The following is a 10,208-nucleotide window of genomic DNA, read 5'->3' as shown; positions in this document are numbered from 1 at the left end:
TGTGATTAACACCCAAAGAGTGATCATGTTTTTGTTGTGAGAGAAACTTAGTCAACGGGTCTACCACATTCAGAGCCGTATGTATTTTGCAAATTTTCTATGTCTACAATGCTTTGCACGGAGCTACTCTAGCTAATTGCTCCCACATTCAATATGTATCTAGATCGAGACTTAGAGTCCTCCAGATCGGTGTCAAAGTTTGCATCGACGTAACTCTTTACGACGAACTCTTTGTCACCTCCATAACCGAGAAACATTTCCTTATTCCACTAAGGATAATTTTGACCGTTGTACAATGATCCACTCCTGGATCACAATTGTACCCTCTTGCCAAACTCATGGTGAGATACACAATAGGTCTGCTTGTAAGGCCCCGGATACAACTTTCCATATTTATAACTCCGACTCTTGCCTTTTCCGAAGATGCAATTTGAGATTCCCCTTCGTGGTTGGGTTTTTGTCTTTCGTTTTGCATTTTGTTCATGTCATGCATTTCATATCATGTCATCATGTGCATCGCATTTGCATTTGTGTTTGTTTCATACATCCGAGCATTTTCCCCGTTGTCCATTTCGCAATCTGACACTCCCTCATGCACCCGGCGCCCCCTCTTGTCTCTTTTCGTGAGAGGGTGTTAAACGTTCTTGGAACGGACCGAGATTTGTCAAGTGGCCTTGGTACACCACCGGTAGACCGCTTGTCAAATTTTGTTCCATTTGGAGCCCGTTTGATACCCCAACAGTTAACCGGGTAACCACAAAAGCCCCTTGTGTGTTGCAGCCCAACACCCTTCGAAAAGTGCCCAATAACCCATCTAAACCACTTCCATGTCCTCCACCGTCTGATCACGATCGTGTGGGTGAAAACTGCACCTCATTTGGACACTCCTAACTCCTTCTACCTATATATACACCTTCCCCTTCGAAATTCGCGGTCTAACCCTAGCTTTCTTCCTCCTCTCGCCGCCGGACATGTCCATCCCGCGCCGGACGTGTCCGCACCGCCGCCTCTTGTCCAATCAATGCTCGACAGGTCACCTCCCCGTGCCGTCCACCGCACAGGGGCCCGCCGGAGCCCATCGCGAGCCCGCCGCAGGCCGAATCGGGCCCGGTCGCCCGCGCCGCATCGCCGCCTCCCGCTCCTGTCGCGAGCGCCGCCCCGAGCTCCTGTTCAGCTTCGCCACTGACCAGCGGCTCGCCTGAGGTGCCCGCCGCCCGTCGGCGACCTCCAGGTCATGCTGCCACCCCTCGCACCTTCCCTTCCCTCCTCTGCTCGCCCTCTCACACTCACCACAGCTCTCCCCTTGCGCCTGGAGGACGCCGCGCCGCCACCTCCAACCCTTGCCGCCGGACCTCCCTGAGCTCGTCGTCTTTCGACATCGACCACCTCCGATGCCGGATCCGGGGGCTCCACACCCGGACCTGCCCGTTTCCGGTGCCTCCCGCGCATCCCCGGCCTTTGCATGCCCTCCCCGGAGTCCTTGTTCCGCGCCGCCGCAGCGATGGTCTCGTTCCCGAGCGGGATCGGGAGGTTGACGAGGACGACCACACCTCCGCTCATGGGCCCCAGTGCCGGCCCATCCGCGCCGGCCTCCCTCCGGCCCGCCAGGCCTCCTCAGCAACCTGGGCCTCGGCCCACTCTGGTGAGAAACCTGAGCCCAGCCCCGTTGCTCTATCTATCGCCTGGTGCACTGCGTAACTATCCTGCGCTCATCTCAGTTTTGGCTAAGTCTGGAAATCTTCAGATATGTATGCATCTTTGACCGGCCATATGTGTGTGCATGTGTGTCCAAATCATGCATATGATATATCAAATTGTTCATCTCGTTGAGCTCTTCACGGTAGAAGCATTTCCATGTATGTTCATGTTCATTATGATGCCATTTTCATTGATGCAAGAGTGCTATAAAATGTTAACTGCTGGTAATTGTCAGATCATGAGGTTTTGTCATTTTTTTTGCATTTGATGTGAGCATCCTTTGAGCTTGAGGTCTACATGAGTTTTGAACTACACCATGCCATATTTACAGGGGTGCTTGTCTTGTATTTTTGTGATCTGTTTGGTGACTAGCATGCGCTCTAGAACACGGTACGGTCCTACAAATCTCGGGGCTAATTTTCCCTTAACTCCAAAACGCTTAACTCCTCGCAGAGGTGACACTCGCAGATATGCTCTATCTCTGATTTCATAGACTACCTCCTTGCATTTTGAGTCTGCATAACTCTTTTGGCTCAAAGCGTCTGCTACGACATTGGCCGTTCCCAGATGATATTGCAACTTCATATCATAATCCTTTATAAGATCCAATCATCTCCTTTGCCTGAGGTTCAACTCCTTCTGTGTAAAAATGTACTTCAAACTCTTATGATCCGTGTACACATCACAATGGTTTCAAATAAGAAAATGTCTCCACGTGTTGAGTGCATGTACTACGGCTTCCAACTCCAAGTCATGTGTGGCATAATTCAACTCATGCGGTCGAAGTTTTCGTGAGGCATATGAAACAACTCTTCCATCTTGCATAAGTACTCCTCCAAGTCCTAAGCGCGAGGCATCGCAATACACTTGAAAATCCTTGCGTATATCTGGTAGGATCAACACTGGGGCTGTAGTCAAACGTTTCTTCAACTCCTAGAAACTTGCTTCAGATTCCTCAGTCCAATGGAACTTGGTGTCCTTTTTCAACAACGTCGTCATAGGCTTCGCAATCTTAGAGAAATTTTCAATGAATCTCTGATAGTATCTCGCGAGTCCAAGAAAACTGCGGATCTCTCCAACTAAGGTGGGTGCCAACCACTCAGTGAATTTTGGTGGGGTCTACTGCTATACCTTCTCCTGATATAACATGTCCAAGAAATCGAACTTCCTTCAAGCCAAACTCACATTTGCTGAACTTGGCATACAACTGATGCTCCCTGAGTTTCTCGAGAACTAAGCGCAAATGCTCTTTGTGTTCCTCTTCATTCTTTGAGTATACTAAAATATCATCAATGAACACCACGACAAACTTATCCAAGAACTCCATGAACACCTTATTCATCATACTCATGAAATAGGTAGGGGCGTTAGTCAATCCAAATGACATAACCGTATACTCATAAAGCCCATACCTTGTGGTAAAAGCTGTCTTAGGTATATCCTTTTCTCGAATATTCAGCTGGTGGTAACCTGATCGCAGGTCGATCTTCGGAAACACTTTAGCTCCTTGCAGCTGGTCAAACAGATCATTGATCATCGGCAGTGGGTACTTGTTCTTGATTGTCACTTCATTCAACGCCCAATAATCAACAACCATTCTTAGAGATTTATCCTTCTTCTCAACCAATAGCACTGGGGCTCCCCATGGTGATGAACTCCGTCGGATGTAACCTTTCTCCAATAACTCCTTAATCTGTTTCTTGATCTCCTCCAGATCATTCGCGGGCATCCGGTATGGTCTCTTTGATATTGGCCCGGTGCCTGGCAACAGCTCTATCAAAAACTCGATGTCTCGACCTGGTGGCATGCGTGGTAACTCCTCTGGAAATACATCTGGGTAATCCTTCACAACAGGCACTCCTCCTGAACAACTCCCGTGAGAAAATGCACTTGGGTTCTCCTTGGCGCATGCCTGGATACATACTTGATCCTTTTCCCTCCGGGGTAGTATGTAGAATTGACTTATTGGCGCAATCGATGTTTCCTCCATACATCGACATCCAATCCATTCCTAGTATCACATCCAATCCTTGCGACTCCAGAATTATCAAATCAGTGGGGAAAACATGACTACCTATGGTTAATGGCATCTGAAAACATCCATTGCTTGCCATATACTCGGCTCCGGGTGAGGTTACTAGCATAGGTGTCTTAAAAACTCTAGTGGGCAACTTATACTTATCCACAAATCCCCTTGATATGTATGAATGCGATGCACCAGTATCAAAAAGAACGATTGCATAAATGACTTACCGATAACTGCATCTGGTTGCTCATCAACCTCTTCCACATTCACGTGATTCACTTCTCCTTTGTTAAATGGATTGGGCTTCTTCCCAGAGCTCCCATTACCATTTCCGTTCTTTGCTTCAGGGCACTCCGTGGCATAGTGTCTAGTCTTCCCGCACTTGAAACAAGTAACGTGGCTTAGGTCCCTCTTGGCGGGTGTGGCTGGATTGGATCGGTTCTGATTGCTGCTTGCTCCATTCCCATTCCCATTCCTTGGGCCAGTATGATTATGGGTACTTCATCCATTGTGAGTGTGGCCTCCATGGTTATGGGTAAGCCCTCCCGAGTTCAGGTAAAGCGAGGCTTCTACTGAGCTCCTAAATTGTACTTCCCCTGTCCATATTTCCTTTTGCGGCTCTCTATCTGCTGCTGCTTCCCTTCGATCATGAGAGCTTTATCTACCAACTCCTGGTAGTTGTTAAATGTTGCCACCATTAACTGCATACTCATCTCATCATTCAGCCCTTCCATAAACTTCTCCTGCTTCGCGGCATCTGTGGCCACATCATCTGGAGCATAGCGGGATAACTTACTAAACTCCTCCACATACTGGCCTACAGTACGGTTCCCTTGGCGTAACTTGTGAAACTCACGCTTCTTCATGCTCATAGATCCAGTGGATACGTGGGATGTGCGGAATGCTTGCTGAAACTGCTCCCAGGTGACATTGGCTATAGGAAAAGTGGCTGTGTAGTTCTCCCACCATGCGGCTGCTGGTCCATCCAATTGGTGTGTGGCAAAACGCACCTTCTCAGCATCTATACAACCTGCGGTGGTCAACTCCCTTCCAATCCTGCGCAGCCAATCATCAGCAATTATAGGCTCAGTGCTACTGGAAAACACCGGCAGCTGCAGCCTCAAAAAACGGGCTAAGTTGTCAACTGGTGGTGGTGGCGGTGGGTTGTTATTGTTGTTGTTGTTGTTGCCTTGGTTCTGAACTAACAACTGCATCAAGGCATTCTGCTGTGGATCAAGTGAGTGAGCTCCAGTGGGAAAGCAAAACCGGGGTCACGTCTCGGAGGCATCTGATGGGCTTAGAGGTTAGAGATTAGAATAGAATGAGGTCTAATGAGAAACCACTACCCATATGCACATGAGACAAACACAATCATATCATATCACTCAATCAATCAAGCAAGGGCATACAATCGGTCTAACTATCGTTACAGTGCTCGGGCTACTAATATTTATAGGGGGGTACTACTAATAGTTTGGTGGTCTACTAGAAATTTGGATCGATGGAAGACTCCATGATATCTGCTCCAGCTTCATCTTCATAGTCATCGTCACTACTATCCGGGTCGGTGTCGGTGTCGTCTATGATGATGTAGTCTTCGGAACGAAACTCCTTGGGTTCGTCGTCTTCTCCTCCTAGCACGGGGTCTCCCATAAAAACTCCTAGCTTCCTGGTCATGTCGTCATTCCTCTCCACAAGTATCATCATTTCCTCCTCATATCCATCACGTGTAGACTTAAGCTCTTCTTCTAGCTTCGTGATCCTGATCATCGCCTTCTTCAAATCTATCATGCTTGCGCACATCTAGTTCTCCAGGCGACGAATGTGGTGGTTTAATTCCTGGATGAATGCTGCAATGGACCTGTCCTTCCTGGTGTTAATCATATCCCATTGCTCATCTCGGCGCCCACATATTTGGTAGATTAGTGTCCTTCAGCTCCTTGTGGTAAACTTCGCCAATGCGTCCTATAGCGATGTGGGCTGCCAAACTCTTGCCTAGACTCCAGGTGGGTGCATCAAAGGAAAACTCTATGGGTTTAGTGACTGGCATGAACGTCCTTTCTGGAACTTGAACTCGAATCATCCATCGCTCCTCTTCTGGTAAAGTGGCGGTATAGGAACTTGAACTTGAACTTGAACTCGAATCATCCATCGCTCCTCTTGCCTAGAACTTGATTCATCCTGGAAGTTGAACTTGAACTCGAAGCTTGGTATTCCAATGTTCAGGTACTTAGTGACTTCCTTCAACTGTCGTCCAAAAGGTGTGTCTTCATCCAGTTGTGCAAACTTGTTCCTCGTATCCGCCATCCTAAGGAGTAGAAAATGGAGAGGAGTCAGAAATAAGTAGACAAGAGTGGCCTATGGCTTTTCTTAGTGGTCGTGTCCTACATTCAGCGTGTGCTCTGATACCATCTTGTAGCGACCCTACCTAAAACGGTCAAGTCTCTGTGCTTCAGTGTCATCCCTGTATCGGTAAACCTGACACACACAGTACTCGAAGGATTTATAACAGAGTGGCAATCACACACTTATTACATCAAATGTCTCAAGAGAGAACTTATTATGATAAATATGGCTTAAGGCCATCTAATACGATACAGCGGAAGGCTTGGAAGATAAAGTGAGTCCATCAACTCCAAGGGCATAGCTGAGTGCATGACAAACGACCTATCGCACCTTACTCCTCGTTTGAAAAGTCTGCAACATGATATGTTGCAGCCCGAAAACGGGTCAGCACATGGAATATGCTGGCAATGTAACACAGGAGAGTAGTAAACAGATAAAAGCTATCACTATATGCATATATGGCTGGTGGAGGCTGTATGGTTAATATGTTTTGTGAAAAGCCAATTTTTCCTACAAAAAAGGAATATATTTTATTTAACTATCATGGTAGTTGAACAATATTGAGAAGGTTCCTCCAACTCAATCCCAATTAAAAGTAATTATCAACCCAACAAATTAACTTGGAGTGATCAGATCCATTTGATAATCCAAGAGCCAGATACTCAAGATGTCCATAACCGGGGACACGGCTAACCATGATTAGTTTATACACTCTGCAGAGGTTTGCGCACTTTTCCCCACAAGACTCGATCTCCTCCGTTGATTTTCTCGCACTACATGGTGTTTGAGAAACGGATGACCAGGACACAATCTTTCAGAAGCATTTGCTCTTTACTCCTGGCAGACCGGTACACCTACAACCCCCTACATCTGCTAGTCCACCTATTCAAGAACTCACGCAACTTACTCAACTATGCCAGAGCCCATAATGGCTTGTCGCTGCACACGAAAGTTTCTAGCATGAATAGTCTTATGATCCCTTTGAGCCTGGGTGGCAGACCGTAGGATGATCACACGGGTACTCCGGGATATCCTAGGACAACACTGGATTCTCCAGGTGCCCACAAGCAATCCACCCAGATGTGTATTAAAGTTGCCGCCTTAAGTTGAACCATTAATTAACAACTCGCATCTGTCATGGATACACTCAAACCCAAACCACGTCTACTAGCATAGCATGGCAATATAAGCATATCGTAAAAGTAACTCCCAAGGGTTTGATAATAAAACAGGTAATAGGTTCTACCTCATTATCTACTTCCCAGACCCACATGTTAAGAGATCCTACTCATACAATGTGTGAATGTTGAAACTAATGCATAAAAATTGGGTGATAAAGGGCATGATCAAAGTGTTACTTGCCTTGCTGACGATCTGCAAATCCTAAAGACTCGTAGTAGCACGCTTCGCACTCCGGGTGTTCTATCGCAAACGAACAATAACATACATAAGCAATCAAGCAAAGATGCATTGGTAAATCTCAAATAAAAAGTTCTAACCGGAAAGTTCAACTAAAGAACTCCGATTTGCAAAAAGAATCAAATCAAATGGAGCAACGAAACTCAAACTGTGAAAGAAACAAGATCCGATTACTAATCTGGACTAAAGTCAAATTTTACAGTACCAAAATCTTGTTCAAGTTGTGTAATAGAAAGAGGGCTTCGAGACGAAGATCTAGGCGCTTGAATCGCCTGATTCCAATAAACAAGCAAAAAGATAAACTAAAACAAAAAATAGGGCAGAAATCGCAATCGAGAATAATCGCGGAAAAACCCTGGGAAAAAGAAAACTGATGAACAGGCTAACGAACGTTCGCTGTCTACGGTTAACGGGTGGAAACCGTTCGCTAAAACGAATGTACGAACGGGCGTTCGCTAAATAACTAAACGGGGAAAAAAATAAAACCGATCTAAAAAAATATATCTAGGTTTTTCGTATAAAACAGAATGATTTTTAGAATAAAACCGACGGCTACCTCGCGGATCGGGACGACGGCGGCGGCAGCGAACTCCGGCGGCGGCGGGGTGGCGGCGAGGCGGCGGCGCGGCAACGGGGCGGCGGCGCAGCGGCGGATTGGGCGGGGCGGGGCTAGGGTTTGGGAGCGGCTCGGGCCTCCGCTTAAAAAGGCTGGTCGGGTGAAGTCCTAGTCTGGCACGGCCCGACTAGGTCGGTTGACTTTTTTTTAAATAATTTTGCGTAGAAAAATGAGGAAAAGAAATACTAAACGGACTCTAAAAATCCTGAAATAAATTTTCCCCGTCCTCGAAAAATACGTCGGACAAGGTGAACATTTATTTGGGCCTCTAATGAAATTTTGAGAAATGCATATTTTTCCTAATTCAAATAAAATAGCGATAAAAACCCAAATAAAAACACAAATTGATTTTAATATTTTTCCTCCAACATTTCATTTATTTTGGAGAAGTCATGTTATCTCCTCTCATATAATTTTTAATATGAAATATTTTCGGGGAGAAAAATAATTAAAACCAAAGTGATCCTTGTTTCAATATTTGATAAAACTCAAATATGAGAACGAGGGAAAATCCATAACTCTCTCCGAGGGTCCTTGAGTTGCTTAGGATTTCGAGGATCACAAGAACGAAGTGCAATAAAATATGATATGCATGGATGACCTATGTATAACATTCCAAATTGAAAATTTGGGATGTTACAGATACACGACCCGAATCCAACAAAGGATGATACATAGGTAACTAGTTCTCCTCCGTGAGGAGGTCTTGAGGTCTTCCCGTCACGGGTCTTGAATCCAAGGTGGATCTTCTCCGAAGAGGCGGTGGTCTCTCTCTGTGGAGTAGATCCGGATGGATGAGCGAGGCTCTATCTCACACAAGAGCTATCACAACACTAACCCTAACTAGGAGGAAGAGGGAGTCTATATATAGTGCTAGCCCACGAATGGGTAAGTGAGAGGGGGATGTATGGGCCCTTGGCCCTATCTCTGCGCACAGGTAAGTACCGGATGTCCGGCGGCTCACGAAGAGCCGGATGTCCAGGCCTCTAGCCGGATGTTTGGGATGGACTTGGCTGGCTTCGGTTGCATTCTGTATGAGGGGCCGGATTTCCAAGCGAAGGGGCTGGATGTCCGGGGATTCGGGAGGAGCCGGATGTCTGGAGCTTGGGTCCAGATGTCCGGCCTGTCGGGGTCGCTTCCTAAGCTCTCTGGATAAGAAGGGGCCGAATTTCCGGGGGTCGGGCCAGTTGTCGGGGCGGGGGCCGGATGTCTGGGCGCTGTAGCAGCTGGCTCTTCTTCCTTCTCCATCCTTCGCTCCCGCGCACACTTCGCCTTGGTCCTTCGGCTCTCCATGGTCTACTCGGGTGTACCTGAGTATGCACAAGGTCCGTTCTTGAAGTAGCATCCATGTCTTACATGCAGTAAGGGAAGATTCGGAAAGGAGCGAGTTCACCTTAGGTCCAATGGCGTATGCTCGAGTGTACACGGGGATGATCATAGGATGCTCCGCATCATCTCCCCTCCCTTGGGAAATATCCGACCTCAGATCGAAAACCTCATCACCATGGAAATTGTTGTCGTGGACGGACTTGTAGTTGGACGAAGTGGTAGACATGGCACAATCCAAGTACTCCAAGGTGTCGCCAGAGTGGTACACATGCAAAAAGAGAAAACACAAACGACACTTGGAAATACAATGGTTAGCGCACACAAGGTGTCCATCAAGTAAAAATGAGTCCGTTCGGCAAGATTGTTTGTGACAAAGCGCATGAAACTTATCAAGATGATATAGAATGATATGTAAAGCATTCATGGGAGAAAAAGCATTTGTAGTACGCACAAAGGTGTTGGGAATGTGATTAGTGCTACCATTGTGCAAAATGATGTCATAATGGGACGGTTTATCAAAAACATGAACATGGTAATTGGTGCTCAATATGACTATGTGACCATGAAATTGATAGTGGGCAAAGTGATAGTTATGTATGATTACGCCATCAAGGAAGATCACAACAAATTTGCTAAGGAAATGCACAAGCTCATATATCATGGATGACATGGGAATACAAGATGCAACAAGGCAATCATAATGTGAGTCAATCCATGCATGGGGTGCAAACTTGTGGTGAGTATGATATGTCCATTGAGCATGACATGTGTGAG

This window comes from Triticum urartu, chromosome 4A, assembly GCF_056163025.1.
Source record: "Triticum urartu cultivar PI428250 chromosome 4A, HENAU_Tu73, whole genome shotgun sequence".
Classification (NCBI taxonomy): domain Eukaryota; kingdom Viridiplantae; phylum Streptophyta; class Magnoliopsida; order Poales; family Poaceae; genus Triticum; species Triticum urartu.
The sequence above is the reverse complement of the archived record's forward strand: the minus strand, read 5'-3'. Positions refer to the sequence as shown.